Here is a 13,884-nt window from a genome sequence, read left to right as displayed (position 1 = left end):
CATCTGTACATGATGTCCATCTGTACATGTGAAATAACTTTGTTCTTATTTTATAACAACAGTAACAACAGCTTATGTGCAACATATCATGTACATCATGAATATGTGGAACGCATAATTCCTGACAAGTTTATACATTTATAAAATTGACATCAAATTTATAATTTATAAAAATTCATATTTATTAATTCAATGAAAAAAGCTTGTTTTTCATTTCTCCTGCCTGGATTTAAAACCACAATCAAATAACCATTCATGTTTTTTTAAAATATTTTAATTGTTACTGACACAAAAATAGAACATCCAAGAAAGCTCACAAACTTTAATGTAACATTAATGTAATCAGTTTTGACACAAAGTAAGTAATCCTTTGTGAATTGGGTTGTAAAGATACAAAATATTACTGGTGTAGGAAATGAATTTAAATTTGTTTATTTAATTTTTTTTTTTTGTAATTTTGTACACAATCACAAAAAAATTATTGTCCAGTCCTCATAGAGCACTCTTGAAAATCCACAATTTCTGTTTAATTCACACTTACTTAATGTGACTTTAACCGTGGTTTGGATTTAGTGTTGTATTGATTACGGTGTACAGTTTCTCTTATACTATTTCCAAGAGAGGAAATATGCTTTTGTGTTGTGCCTTATTTTACATATCATCCAGATTTAGCCTTATCATATAGGTACGTTAGATTTGACTATAAGGTCATTTGACTGTGAGATCATTTCTAATTCACATCTTTGCAAATGTATTTAGGCTTAGGTAAAGCAATTTGACTATCTGCATTGAGTATCTGTATGGGAGTTTCAAGCAGTGACTAAACATGGTGAAGAAACTGGATGTGTACAGTCATGGACCACATGATATGAGCAGCAGCGGTTTTGAGATAAAAAATGAGAGCTTAAATGTGATCAAGCAAACCTACAGTACCTTTTCATTTTTGCTTTCAAATTTGAAAACTTTACATGCTGAAATCATTTGTGCATATAGCACAGAGACACGGGGTTCAGCTCTTAAATGATTTTAAAAAATCCATCACGGAAATAAACAAGTCCTCAGGCAAATTGGGTATAAAAGTATGTGTTTTTTTCTTTTCTGTTTTAAATAGGAGCTAAAAAATATTTTTCCTGATATATATTAATTAAAGCAATCACTGCATTTTGCTGTAAATCTTATGCAGCAAGTATTTACAAACGAGTTACAACCCCTGTGATGTGCTTTTCCAATGTAAAATGCTTCCACTTTTTCAGAGTTCCTGTAAATCACATGGCTCTTTTGATTAGTCAAATTCACTTCTTCACTTCTGCCACCAGTTGAGAGCACAAGATCAGTTCCCAGATACCATATAATGACTGCTGCTGAGAACAAGGTATGTTTTTAACAGGCGAATCTTTATAATATAGTACTTACTTTGGGATTGATTATTTATTGAACCAAATTTCTATCTTTCAATCAGAATTACACAATTCTTCATTTATATACTGTAAGTGAAAAAGTGAGTATGCATTGAAAACAGTGAGAGAACACAATGAATAGAGAACTGTGTTCATGAAATGACCTCCTCTCAATACTCTTTCATAAATTAAATATACAGTACATAATATATAATAGACCATTTATATATACTGGTACGAGCACGTAATATCACTGTACAGGACAATGACATTTCTGATCATAATCCAGTTGTCCTGGAACTTGAAGTGCAGCAACAGACGGAAAAAACATTTCCAAAAGTTCCCTTGCTTGTTAAGCAAATTCCAAATAACAGGATATCAGGGAAGATTAGTGGGGCAGAAATCCTGAGTGCCATCAAGACTTTGGCTGACTCAGAAGAACAAAGACCTGGTGAAAAGCAAGTGGGCTACTATAAAAGCAATCGATGCCAAGTGACAGAAAGCTTAAAGATAACTTGCAACAACATGTTAAAGACAAATCATGTATCTGAAGCTTTTAAAGAATCTTATCCTTCACGAGACAGATATGTCTTCAGTGCAGAATATTTGATATTCTCTCAAATTTTATCCAAGCGCCTTAGTGCATACATTTCCGCCTATATCAAAGAAAAGCCAGAAAAAAATCTTGATAAATTTCTCACTGTGACATTTGAGAAAGGCATACAAGAGATTAAGTTTTCTTTCCTTGAGACAAGTCGTGAACTTCATAAAGACTTGAGGTCCTCTGTCCCCCCAACCAAGTTTCGTATTCTGGGGCGCCTTCTTCCAAAAGTCCAAGGCTCTTCTGGGAAACTCAGACATTTGCTCCCTGGCTGTCCACTTACCAACACTATCCTTAATTTAGCTCTGAATAAGCTAGATTGGATTCTCAATAGTGAGAAGAAGTGCAGGAGTAGTGTTTGTTTCCACAGACAGGATCTGCTCATACATGCACCCCAGAGCAAACAGGAGCGAGTTGTTTGGCTAATTGAGAAATTCCAGGAAGATTCAGGAATTAAATTTAAGACAATTTCATAGATAGAGACTGAGACGACTAAAGTGTACAAATGTATGTGACAGCTAGATTACGTTTATACATTTACTGTGGTAGGATTACAAAATATCCAGACACGACCAAGACAAACTATTTAATTTTATATTGTCATCCTGACTTTAAAATACTTTACTGATGTATAGGACTACCTAGATACTAAATATTTTGAGAATTATTAAAGGGCTTTTCAACAGCAACCATTTGAAGAATATTAAGCATATGACAAGTTCTGTACAACATCTGCTTTGCAAATTGAAATTGCATTTAAACCTCCGTCAGAGGAGAATTTATTTTTTCATGTCTGATCAAATTTATATATATATATATATATATATATATATATATATATATATATATATATATATATATATATATATATATATATGTGTGTGTGTGTGTGTGTGTGTGTGTGTGCTTACTTTTATGTTTAATTTTGATTGCTGTTATGATTTTATTGACTGTTTTTATTTAATGCATTTGTTTATTATTGTATTGACTACTGGTTGTAAATATGTTTACTGTAATTTCTTGAATGTGGTCCATTCTAAAGTCATGATATCGTACATCGTTATGGTCTTCTTTATCGGGATTGAAAGAAAGTATTTTGAAATGCACTTCATTTTATAAACACTTGGAAGAAAAGGGTTTTCTGTTGGCCTTTTCATGAATGACCATATATAAGGGCCCATTAGTACCACAGTGGGTGATCACAGTCCATCACTGGAACCACGATTAAAATAGATTCAGTAAAATATAAAGGGTTTCAGACACTGTTATACAGTTGCTAATGTTAACATGTCCTTCATTAGCTGGGATTACTGGAGTTATCTGTAAGATATAAATATATATTTGAATGCAATCTATGTATTTTTACTTAAAATGTTTTAAGGATTATTATTCGACTTTTGTCTTTCAAATTCTTGTCCAGTTCTTTGTCAATTATTACAGCAATGGTTCAGGGCTTTATGTTTGCAATCATTATAGATATATAAACAGTAGGTTTTAGCTTTTGTTGAATCTAATGCTATATTAAGTCATCTTTACTCAATTTATGAGGATATTGTTTTTTGGGAAATTCTTAATGTCATATTTCTTTGTTAATAAATAAAAGCTGTGTCGTGTAAAACGTGTCAGTTGTCTTGAAATGTACAGTCAGGTTAATAAATGTTTGGGAAATATATAAAATCTTAAATATAAATTTTAATCCTGATCTTGGCTGCCTCGGATGGTCTTCAAATCTGTTTTTAAATCATATTCTCAACATTCCAAAACCAATAGATTATGGTGGAAACTGACAACCAAATGTGTACATTAACACAGTGTGTTTTCATACAGCTAGCATGAATTAATCATGCTTTTTCAAAACGCTGGAATAAAATCAAACACTGCACTCACACCTGAGCTCGAACCTAGGACCCTGTCAATTGATCACACTCACAATACATAATTCTAATTAGTATATTAGATACTTGTTTAAATTAAATTTACTATAAGCAATGAAATCACATTTTGATGAGAAACTAAATATTTTATGTAAAATATAAGTAGTATTTTTTCTTAAATCTGACTGACCGCGTATTCCTTGTTCAGTGCATCTAATGGCTGGCTGCAGTGAGATTTTTAACCAAACCCATTCCCATGGTAATGAATGGGACAGCTGACAATCTATCGTTTGAAGTTACAGCTCTACAAATTATTTATGGGGCTGACACAACTTACAGCAAAAGTATTTAGCTGTATATTTTCAGTCTTCTCTATGAATAGATTATGTCAGTATTTAGTAGCAGTGCAATATATGTGGAGACCCGGATACACTTGTGAATGGATTTTTTTGAATGCCAAGAGCCCAAAATCAACAATCATTTTCAAACATTTCAGCCATACAGGTATGGCCACCACAGACTACAATCCACAGAGTTCTAATCAAGCACACGTGTTTCCAATTACACTCAAACTCTACATAACAGATTTTGGACATTCAAACGGTTACAAAGTAAAACTCAGTATTGTTAACTCTGATCTTACCAAGTCTTTTGTTCACGTATCATGAACGCTGGTTTTTGACTAGGATTGTTTCCTGCTTTCTGTATTTTGTTTTTTCTACATTGTGCTGTTTGCTGATCGCCTGAGCCTTTTCCTGTTACTGACCTTGAACTTGCCTCACGTTCTGGATTTGTCTGCCGATTGTGATTTAACTGCCTCTACTGCATTTGCATCCATCTCAGTTTTTCTGTTGTGACACTGCTGTCTATTAATGGAAGAAACACCTGACCATAAAATTGTAAAGAAAACAAAAGTGAAACAAAAATGAAATATTTGAACTATGCATGGTATAAATTTATGTTTTTCTTCTTAACCATTGTAATAAATATTATTTCTTGAATCTATGGTTTAAAGTGATAAACTGTCTAAAATGTGTAGATATATATCAGCATTACTATTAACAGGGATTGTTTTTATGTTAGAGAGGAAATATACTTTCCTTTTGTACCCTAGTAAATCCTGAATTTGTCTTTCATGGAGGATAGATTTTACTATGCAAAGAAAGCTCAAGTTATTTCTTATTCATATTATCTTTGCTTAGGTACAATTTGAATACTTATCTGCATGGAAGCTGAAAGCACTGACTAAAATGAAAATGAAAGTGGATGTGGGAGGTGTTGTGTCAGTAGCATCAATCTATGTTTATTCAGTCTGTGTTTGGATGACAGGCACTCTAGTCACACATAAAATAATCTAGATGTAGTAAGCTGTATAGGAACTTATTATTCTTATCTTGTTACATTATTACCTTATAATATAAATATAAATAAATATATAATATATAACTTATTATACCTTATTATTACCTTAGGGTCTTAGGCAAATGCCATCTTTGAGTTGTCCATAATGAAACATACCTTCATCAGTCAGTTAAACTATCGTTTTATGATGAAATGTATTCTACTATCAATAATTTTAAAGATTACCAGCTATTATCTCGCCGTCGTATACTTTATCCTGTTAAAATTCCGATGGTCAGCACGCTGTCACCATGATATGAGCAAATCTATGCTATCTACACAGATTCTGTGTGTACGAAGGTACTAATACCTTTGGAAAGCTAAGATTCTTGTGCTTCAATATAAATATAAACCATTTCAAGATACATACAGCAGCTACAATCAACGTCTCTGTCAAACCACCGATATACAAACAAACACTTACGAAACGGAGGCAACTCAACTCATATGAATCCTCATAGTAATCCACTGATCAGTAACATCCTGACAAAAACAGTCCTGTTATACTGGCAAAGGTCCAAACAATCCAATTATGAAATATATTTAGTCCACCTTTCAAAAGAGACCAAAACCATGCATGTACTCCAAATGGTTCAAGAACAGCTTTAATTTAAGTTTGGGTATGCCTTGGCTAGGCGTTTTAGGCTAATTTTACAGGAGCTTTACTTTATGAGAATTTACAGAAAAACGCACTAACAACATGCTTACAGGTTTGATTATATTTACAGATATCCCTGTATCACCGCACACAAGAACTAGAAAATCACAGCCAAAAGCGGCACATTGTAGCATTCTTTTCCTGCTGCAGGGGCTGGTAGCTAATTATTTTGGTTTAATGGCACTATTCTGGAGTGTGGTTCAGAGTGTTCAAATGCAACCATTTTACATCATCATCGACTCATCGAGTGCACTGCACATGTCACGTAATGGTGGCTTCTGTAAGTTAAAATATGTATTAAACATAATATTTTGTGTGTTTTCAACGTATTTCAACGTATTTCAGTAGGAGAGGGCAATTACTGCGTGGTAAGGCCGACAAGTCTTCATAGGCGTTTTTTTTTTTTTTAAAGCATTACTAAACTCTAGTTTAGCCATCCAAACAGTTGACAGCATCTCTTAGAAGTTCAGAAATATCATCTCATCTCATCATTCTCATGTATTGAAGCACCTTACACTTCCCTCTGCTTCAACTCAAAAAGAATGCAGGCTACAGTATATAATGATTGGTATTTTGTGTGCTATTGCTTTTGGAGCAATCAAAACAAGACTGACACACAACACAGTCTTTCATGGAGTGATCCCATACTAAGTGGGACACTGGTCCCAAAATCCCACTGTATCATTAAAATAGACCCGAGAGCTGTCTATCTTATCTATTTTATGCAGAAACAAGGAAAAAGTGAAATAAGAGAGACATTTGGAGAAAAGATTGGTTGGGAGAAACAGGCAGCAAGGATTGCTATTCTGCAAAGAGAACTAGCGGTATAGTGAAAATAAACATTTTTATACTGTGAGGACTGGATGTAAGTATAGAGAGCCCTTACTGGACACAGCTGGTGCATTCTTGTTCTGGTGTGAGGAACAGAGGAGGGCAGAAAGCCTGCAACACCAGAGGCTGGGCAGCAGATGTAGGCACTTTAGGAATATAATCCGGCCTAGGATACAGGAAGACCTTGGTTAATCCAGGGGAAAAGGCAAGGCAGGAAGGAGCAACTGAGAGAGCTTGTAGATCTACTACTCGCTTGAGAGATGTCAGGGCCTGCAGAACAGCTACCTTTAGAGGCAGAAGCTTCTCAGAGGCTGAATCTAAGGGCTCAAATGGGGCACCTGACAGACCTTCCAGGACCACAGAAGGTCCCAGGAAGGTATGCGCTGCCTGCAGATTGGCCTCAGCCACCTGACACCACACTGACATGGTGGCCACGTAAGCCCTGATTGTAGAAGGAGCCCACCCCGCTGAGAAACGTCCTTGTAAGAACTCCAGGACTGTAGCTATTGCGCAATTCACTGGGTTTAGCTGGCGTTCCTCACACCACAAGACAAAAAGCCGCCACTTGAGCGCATACAATTTCCTTGTGGATGGTGCTCTAGGGTTTAACATGGTCTCTACAACCTCAGCTGTGAGACCAGAACATATGAGCTGGTGCCCCTCAGGGGCCAGATCCACAGTTTCCGTAGTTCTGGCCGAGGTTGATAAATCAGCCCTCCGGCTTGAGACAGTAGATCAAGTCTAAGGGCTCAAATGTGGCACCTGACTGACCTTCCAGGACCACAGAAAGGTCCCAGGAAGGTATGCGTGGCCTACAGATGGGCCTCAGCCACCTGACACCACGCACGAACCTCAAAGTTAGAGGATGTTGCCCCACAGAGGCTCCATCAACAGGGTTGTGGCTGGCCGAGATAGCAGCCACATAAACCTTGATTGAAGAAGGAGCCCACCCCACTGAGAGATGTTCTTGTAAGAACTCCAGGACTGTAGCTATTGTGCAGTTCACTGGGTCTACAGTGGATCCCTTCGGATGGGAATCTCACAAGGAGTGCCATCTAGCAGGGATATTATCTCTGAGAACCATATTCGAGCTGGCCAATAAGGTGCTACTAGCAGCAGACATAGACTGTCTTGGTGAACTCTCGCTAGAACTTGTGGGAGCAGAGTGATCGGGGGAAAAGCATATAGATGTGACCTCAGCCACATGTGCACCTTGGTGTCCAGCCCTAATTGTGTGGGAGGAGTGAGAGCGAACCACAGTGTGTTGTCTCCTCAGAGGCGAACACAAATCCACCCCCTTGGCCAAACCTCCGCCATATGGACTTCACGACTTGTGGATGGAGTCACCAATCCCTGGGCCTCAGCCCCTGCCTCAACAGGATATCTGCCCCCACATTCCAGTTGCACAGAATGTACATTACACTCACTGACAAAACTTTCCCTCTGCCCAGAGAAGAATTAGTTGCGCCTGCCTGAACAGGGGGTGTGGACATAATCCTCCCTGGTGGTCAATATATGAGACCACCGCTGTGTTGTCTGTAAACACATGGTGACCTCTCAACTGACCAAGAAGGAATTTCACTGCTAGAAATATGGCCCACATTTCTTGGCAATTTATATGTCGCTCCAGATGAGGGCCACTCCAGAGACCATGAGCTGGACAGCTGTCTAAGACCGTGCTGCAGCCCGTGAGATTGGTACCACCTTTCACTAAGGAGACACACCTAGAGTGTGACTCAAGGCTAGAAACCAGGGACACTCAAATTCTCAGAGCACGTAGGCATCGCTGCGTGACACTGATTACTCTCAGAGGTTTCATCCTTGGACGAAACCCCCAAGTTCTCAGCCACCACTGAAATGGTATGACGTTGGCTGCCAATAGTCTCCCATAGAAACTGGAAGGGATGCCAAGATCCAGCTTTATCTTGCTCAAATTTGATAGGATTGACTCTACACATGTCGTGGATAGAAATGCCATCATCGTAGTAGAATCCTTATAACCCCTAGAAAAGTTGTCCACTGCACTGGAGAAATCATACTTTTCTGAGGTTCATCCTGAGCCCCAAGCTCTTCATGTGGGTGAGAACAACATCTCGATGTTGAACCACCAGTTCCCTAGATCATGCTAGAATTAAGCAGTCATCCAGATTGTTTAGTACATGGATGCCCTGGAGTCACAGTGGAGGTAGAATGACATCCATGCACTTTGTGAAGGTGTGAGGGGATAAAGCTAGCGATATTTCTATGTTGAAATATGCACCTTTTAGATCTATCGTCACAAACCAGTCCTCAAACTGAATCTGTGGAACGATAAGTTTGAGCATCAGCATCTTGAACCTGTATGTCCAAAGAGTACAGTTCAGATGACACAGATCTAAAATTTGTCGCATACTCCTCTATTTCTTGTGGAACAGGAAATAATGGCTGTAAAAACCTCCCTCCCTCAGGGAACGGGGTACATGTGCTATGGCCCCCTTTTCCAAGACGGATCTTACTTCCTGTGCTAACGTTGGGCTCTGGTCTGTGCTGACTACTGTGGTGAGCACACCTCTGAACCGGGGGAGTCGAGCTCTAAACTGGTCCCGGTAACCCTTTTCTATGGTACACAGAACCCATGGAGACACATTTGGCAGTAGTTTCCATGCTGCCAGATGGTCTTTTAGTGACATTAACTATTCCACATTCTATTGGAGGGAAAGCATCAGATTTTCATTGCCCCGTGACAGCTCGCTGACCAGAGAACACTGAAAACTTGGGACAGCCTTGGCTAGGGGAGGCCCTATAGTAGAACTGGGGGTTAACTGCCCTAACAACCTCATGTCCCCTGATACGTCCCTCCACGATCCCTCAGGAACGTTCTTCTTTGTCTACTTGGCCTTTATGACCATTCTCAGATCAGGCCTAGTAGCAGGCCGTGACTGTGTCTACCCAGTTCCCCTGGCTGTCTACGGGGGTTGGTGGGCTGCCATACTCGCCTTCTGTGTCTCCCTTGCACTAGTGCTGGCCCAGGCTCCACTTGTGGATGCTCAGGTGAACTCGACACAACATGGAAGGAACTGGCTGAATGCCGCCATATGTCGAGCTCACTCAGCATGTCTGCTTGGTAGGCCTGCAACACTGTCATCGTCTGCAGTGACCAACATGCAAGACTAATACTGCATAGGCCTTGCTCACCAATGGTGGCCTTACACGGTGGCTTGGATGGCAAAGCCGGCACCCCTAAATTACCTGCCGTCGATGGAGAGAGGTAGCTCGCAAGCACCTCCTCCACCTTCAGCATAGCTAAATAGCCATGACGTTCAGTCCCCACAGTGGCCGAATAATCCAACATCGTGGGGTTATAAATACAGCTTATGCATGGTTTTCCCCCAGATGCCTGATATTTTGTCATGCACTTCTGGAAGTAAGGGGGAGTTTTCTGCAGTGAGAGGGATTTACTTTCACTGGGGAGAAAAAAGCTCATCCAGCCTTAGTAATCACTTCAAGCAGCTCCTTATATGCTGGTCTCAGTTTTTAGCACATCCTTCTGGCTCCTCGGAGTCAGAGTGGAATTATTACTATTATTTGTGTCTGTGTGTGTGTGGTTTTTTTTGTTGTTTTTTTTTGGCTTTCTATAGGAGGAGTGAGATGCGAGCTCCAAAATCCAGCGGAGAACCGGACCCGGAAGACAGAGCATGACATAGAACAGTGCCCGTCTCCGGCTCCTCCTCCGGATCCATAAGAGATCCCCCGGATCTGAGACGGATAACTGCCTCGGCAGCTGCTCTGAAACCCAACTTGCTTCGCCTTCTGAGAAGAGAGCAAGACACGAGCGGAATTGCCTAATGTAGGCGTTACAATGCATAGCCTCTCGAGGCTGCGATTGCATGCTCCACTCCTAGACACTTCACACAGAAAGTGTGCACTACTCTCCGTGATGAAACGGGAGCAAGATGTAACACACTTCCTGAATTCTCTCACTCATATTTTTCTCTCTCGCTCATTCCTTTTATTTCTTCTCTTTTTTTAAAGGGATAGGAAAGTCCAGAGATTTTGAGAAAAGACAGAGAGGAAATGAAGCATCTTTTTGTTTCTTTACAGAGACAACCGACATGCAGTCTCACTGAAGATAATAAGGCTGATGTCACGGTTCACAGGTGCCATATATATATCACGCAACGCGCTTAATTGCCACGTCACCTGATCATGGCAGGCCTTTAAATAGGCATGATTTTACACAATCTGCAGATGCTGGTTGTGCGTGAGGGGTGCTCCCATAGTGTTATGCTAAACGCAACGTGGAGTTCCCTTTCAAAAAGGGAACTCCCACACGATGTTAATAGTGTGATTAAGGTGCGTCCATGTCTGTAATGCACTTCGATAATGCAACTAAAACAGGAATACTCCACATGTCTTAATTCGATTTGTGTTTACTTCGAGTATGACTTTAGTCGGATTAAGATCGTCAGAAATCTGTGTTTACATGGTAGATTCTTAATCAGAGTATTGTCTTAATCGGGTTAATATCGGAGTATTGTTGTCCATGTAAACGTACTGATAGACGTGAATGTAAACAGAAGCAAGAGTATGTATCCCACTGCCATGGCTAATGAGATGTGGCCTTCATCCCAATTTGCAATATTCGTTTGTGAATGTTTTTAGAATGCATGATGAAAGTAATGCAACATGTTTTACATGTAAAATAGTCCACGTTATTACAGCCTAGTTCTCTTGTTCAAAGTAATTATAGTGTTCAGAAACATTTTATATAATTCATGTTCCATACCTGTCCGTTATATAGTTTTATAAAAGTAATAAAAACAGATTATAGATTAGGTATATGCCACATCATAGGGGAGGCTTGGAGGGGCTATTTTTACAAAAGGTTGAGAACCTTTGCTCTACAGTATACAGTATGTTGCTCTCCATCCATCCATCCAATTTCTGTACCGCTTATCCTTACTGGGTCGTGGGGAGCCTGGAGCCTATCCCAGGGACACAAGGCAGGGGAGATCCTGGACGGGGTGCCAATCCATCGCAGGGCCAGTATGTTGCTAATCTATAGTTAAAACCTAGAAATTATTATTATTATCATTATTATTTTCATTTTGGAACTACATAAAAACTTATCAACTGTTCTTAAAATTAGATATAATGAAAACAATACTACAACTATGTATAATGTATCACTCCTGTATAAAGTCAACCTGTATGACCTGTCTTTCATTTACAGATATGTTGTGCTCATACATGCACCTTGGCAGCATTTATGTTGGATGCTTATTAGCAGATGTCCTCCTGCTAAAATAAAATGTCTTGCCCTGTTTGTCTACAATTACAAATACACAGAAATTTACTTTCATTTTGTACCTTAGTTTCACATTGAATCCAGAGTTTGCGTTGTATGGAGGTTATATTTGACTATAACTGGATGTGGACTTTTGTATCAGTTTGTTTTCATGGATCACCATCATGGATCACATGATGTGAGCAGCAGCTGTTCTGCCAATAACACAATCTTAAACCTGATCAAGAAAACCTAGAGTACATTTTCATTTTTGTTTCTAAACTTGACTTTAAATGCCTAAATCATAGAAACAGTCACAGGGTTGTACAGTAGCACAGAGACCTCCAGTAACATTTACTAATTTGTAAAGTGTTTTATTGTTTATTGGTCTATTGTAAATGTATTAATTCCATATATTATATTCTACATATTCTTGCAATATTTACAGATGAAAATAAACCTTTTTTTTCTTGGGCACACAATTTCCCTAGTGTTTAGTGTTCAAAAACACACATATTCCCAAGCAAGCTTAGGTTTAGTTCTTTATGGGTTAGACAATACATCATGGAAAGAGGGATGTGCTCATGCAAACATCGCATGAATGTTTGTGTGTGTGTGTGTGTGTGTGTGTGTGTGTGTGCGCGTGCATTTCCTGCTTTTTGTTATTCATTTTGTTTCTCTTGCTTTGTATGTAGAAGCTAAAAGTCTCCTTTTCTGTTTTCTTGCCATAATCACCACATTTTGCGGCAAGGTAAGTTCCCAACAAGGGACTCTATATGATAACATTTATAATATTTTTTGAAAAATAGGTTAATAATACACAATATGTAGAGACCATTTTTTTAAGGAAATGGTATGTGAACGAATTTTTGTACTACAATTTTTGGTATTTGATTATTAAAAAAACAAAAACACTGACGGTAAACAAAGACACTAACTTACAATGCAAACTTTTACTTTACAGTTGTCTGACTTGAGAACTGAGATCAAGGGATCAAGGAGCATCAAAAACAAGTTACTTGTCTGGTGTTTAAGGTATGTAAGATGTACTGCACACTGACATGACAAACTTTCTTCCTTTTTAAATCCATGAACCTACCGTGCCCTCCACTAATATTGGCACCCTTGGTAAATATGAGCAAAGAAGGCTGTGAAAATTTGTCTTTATTGTTGAATCTTTTGATCTTTTGTTTAAAAAAGTCACAAAAATAATATGTTCTCATGGGTATCGAACAATTGCCGACAAAACACGTTAATTTTTTTTTTTTTAAATATAAGTGTGCAACAATTATTGGCACCCTTTTTGTACCTCCCTTTGCCAAGATAACAGCTCTGAATCTTCTCCTATAACGCCTGATGAGGTTGAGAATACATGGCAAGGGTTCTGAGATCATTCCTCCATACAGAATCTCTCCAGATCCTTCAAATTTCGAGGCCTCATAGGAAATATATTTACTGAACTTTTTTTGACACGTACAATACTTATTTCCCCCACTGTATAATTCATTATAAGCATTGGCTTCATAGAAAGTGTTACCAAACACTCTAACAGTGATCATTAATGTTTTCTCCAAGTTGCTTTTCCTGCCGTATATTACATAGAGTAATCATTTCCTTTCTTCTGCTGTATGGACCAATAACTAATTCGCCTGTGACATGCTCTTATGTTTTCAAAGCTCCTCTGAATTGTATGACTCATGTGACTGTTTGTTCTGCTACTAGGTGGGTGCACAAGGTAGCTTTCCAAAGAGAAAATCTATATAAAAGCATTTAAAATATTTACTGAAATAGATGTGAATTACAACATTACAAATACATACCTTACAATAGTTCCTGAATGCTATTAAATTATTGTT

General features: G+C 38.6%; 1 protein-coding gene across 1 annotated transcript in view; it reads left to right on the top strand.

Moving 5' to 3' along the window:
* Positions 1-13,884, top strand: part of LOC108279266 (uncharacterized) — a 202,246-nt gene that overhangs the window by 69,207 nt on the left and 119,155 nt on the right. The window lies entirely within an intron of this gene.

This window comes from Ictalurus punctatus, chromosome 1, assembly GCF_001660625.3.
Source record: "Ictalurus punctatus breed USDA103 chromosome 1, Coco_2.0, whole genome shotgun sequence".
Lineage (NCBI taxonomy): Eukaryota > Metazoa > Chordata > Actinopteri > Siluriformes > Ictaluridae > Ictalurus > Ictalurus punctatus.
The sequence above is the reverse complement of the archived record's forward strand: the minus strand, read 5'-3'. Positions and strand labels throughout refer to the sequence as shown.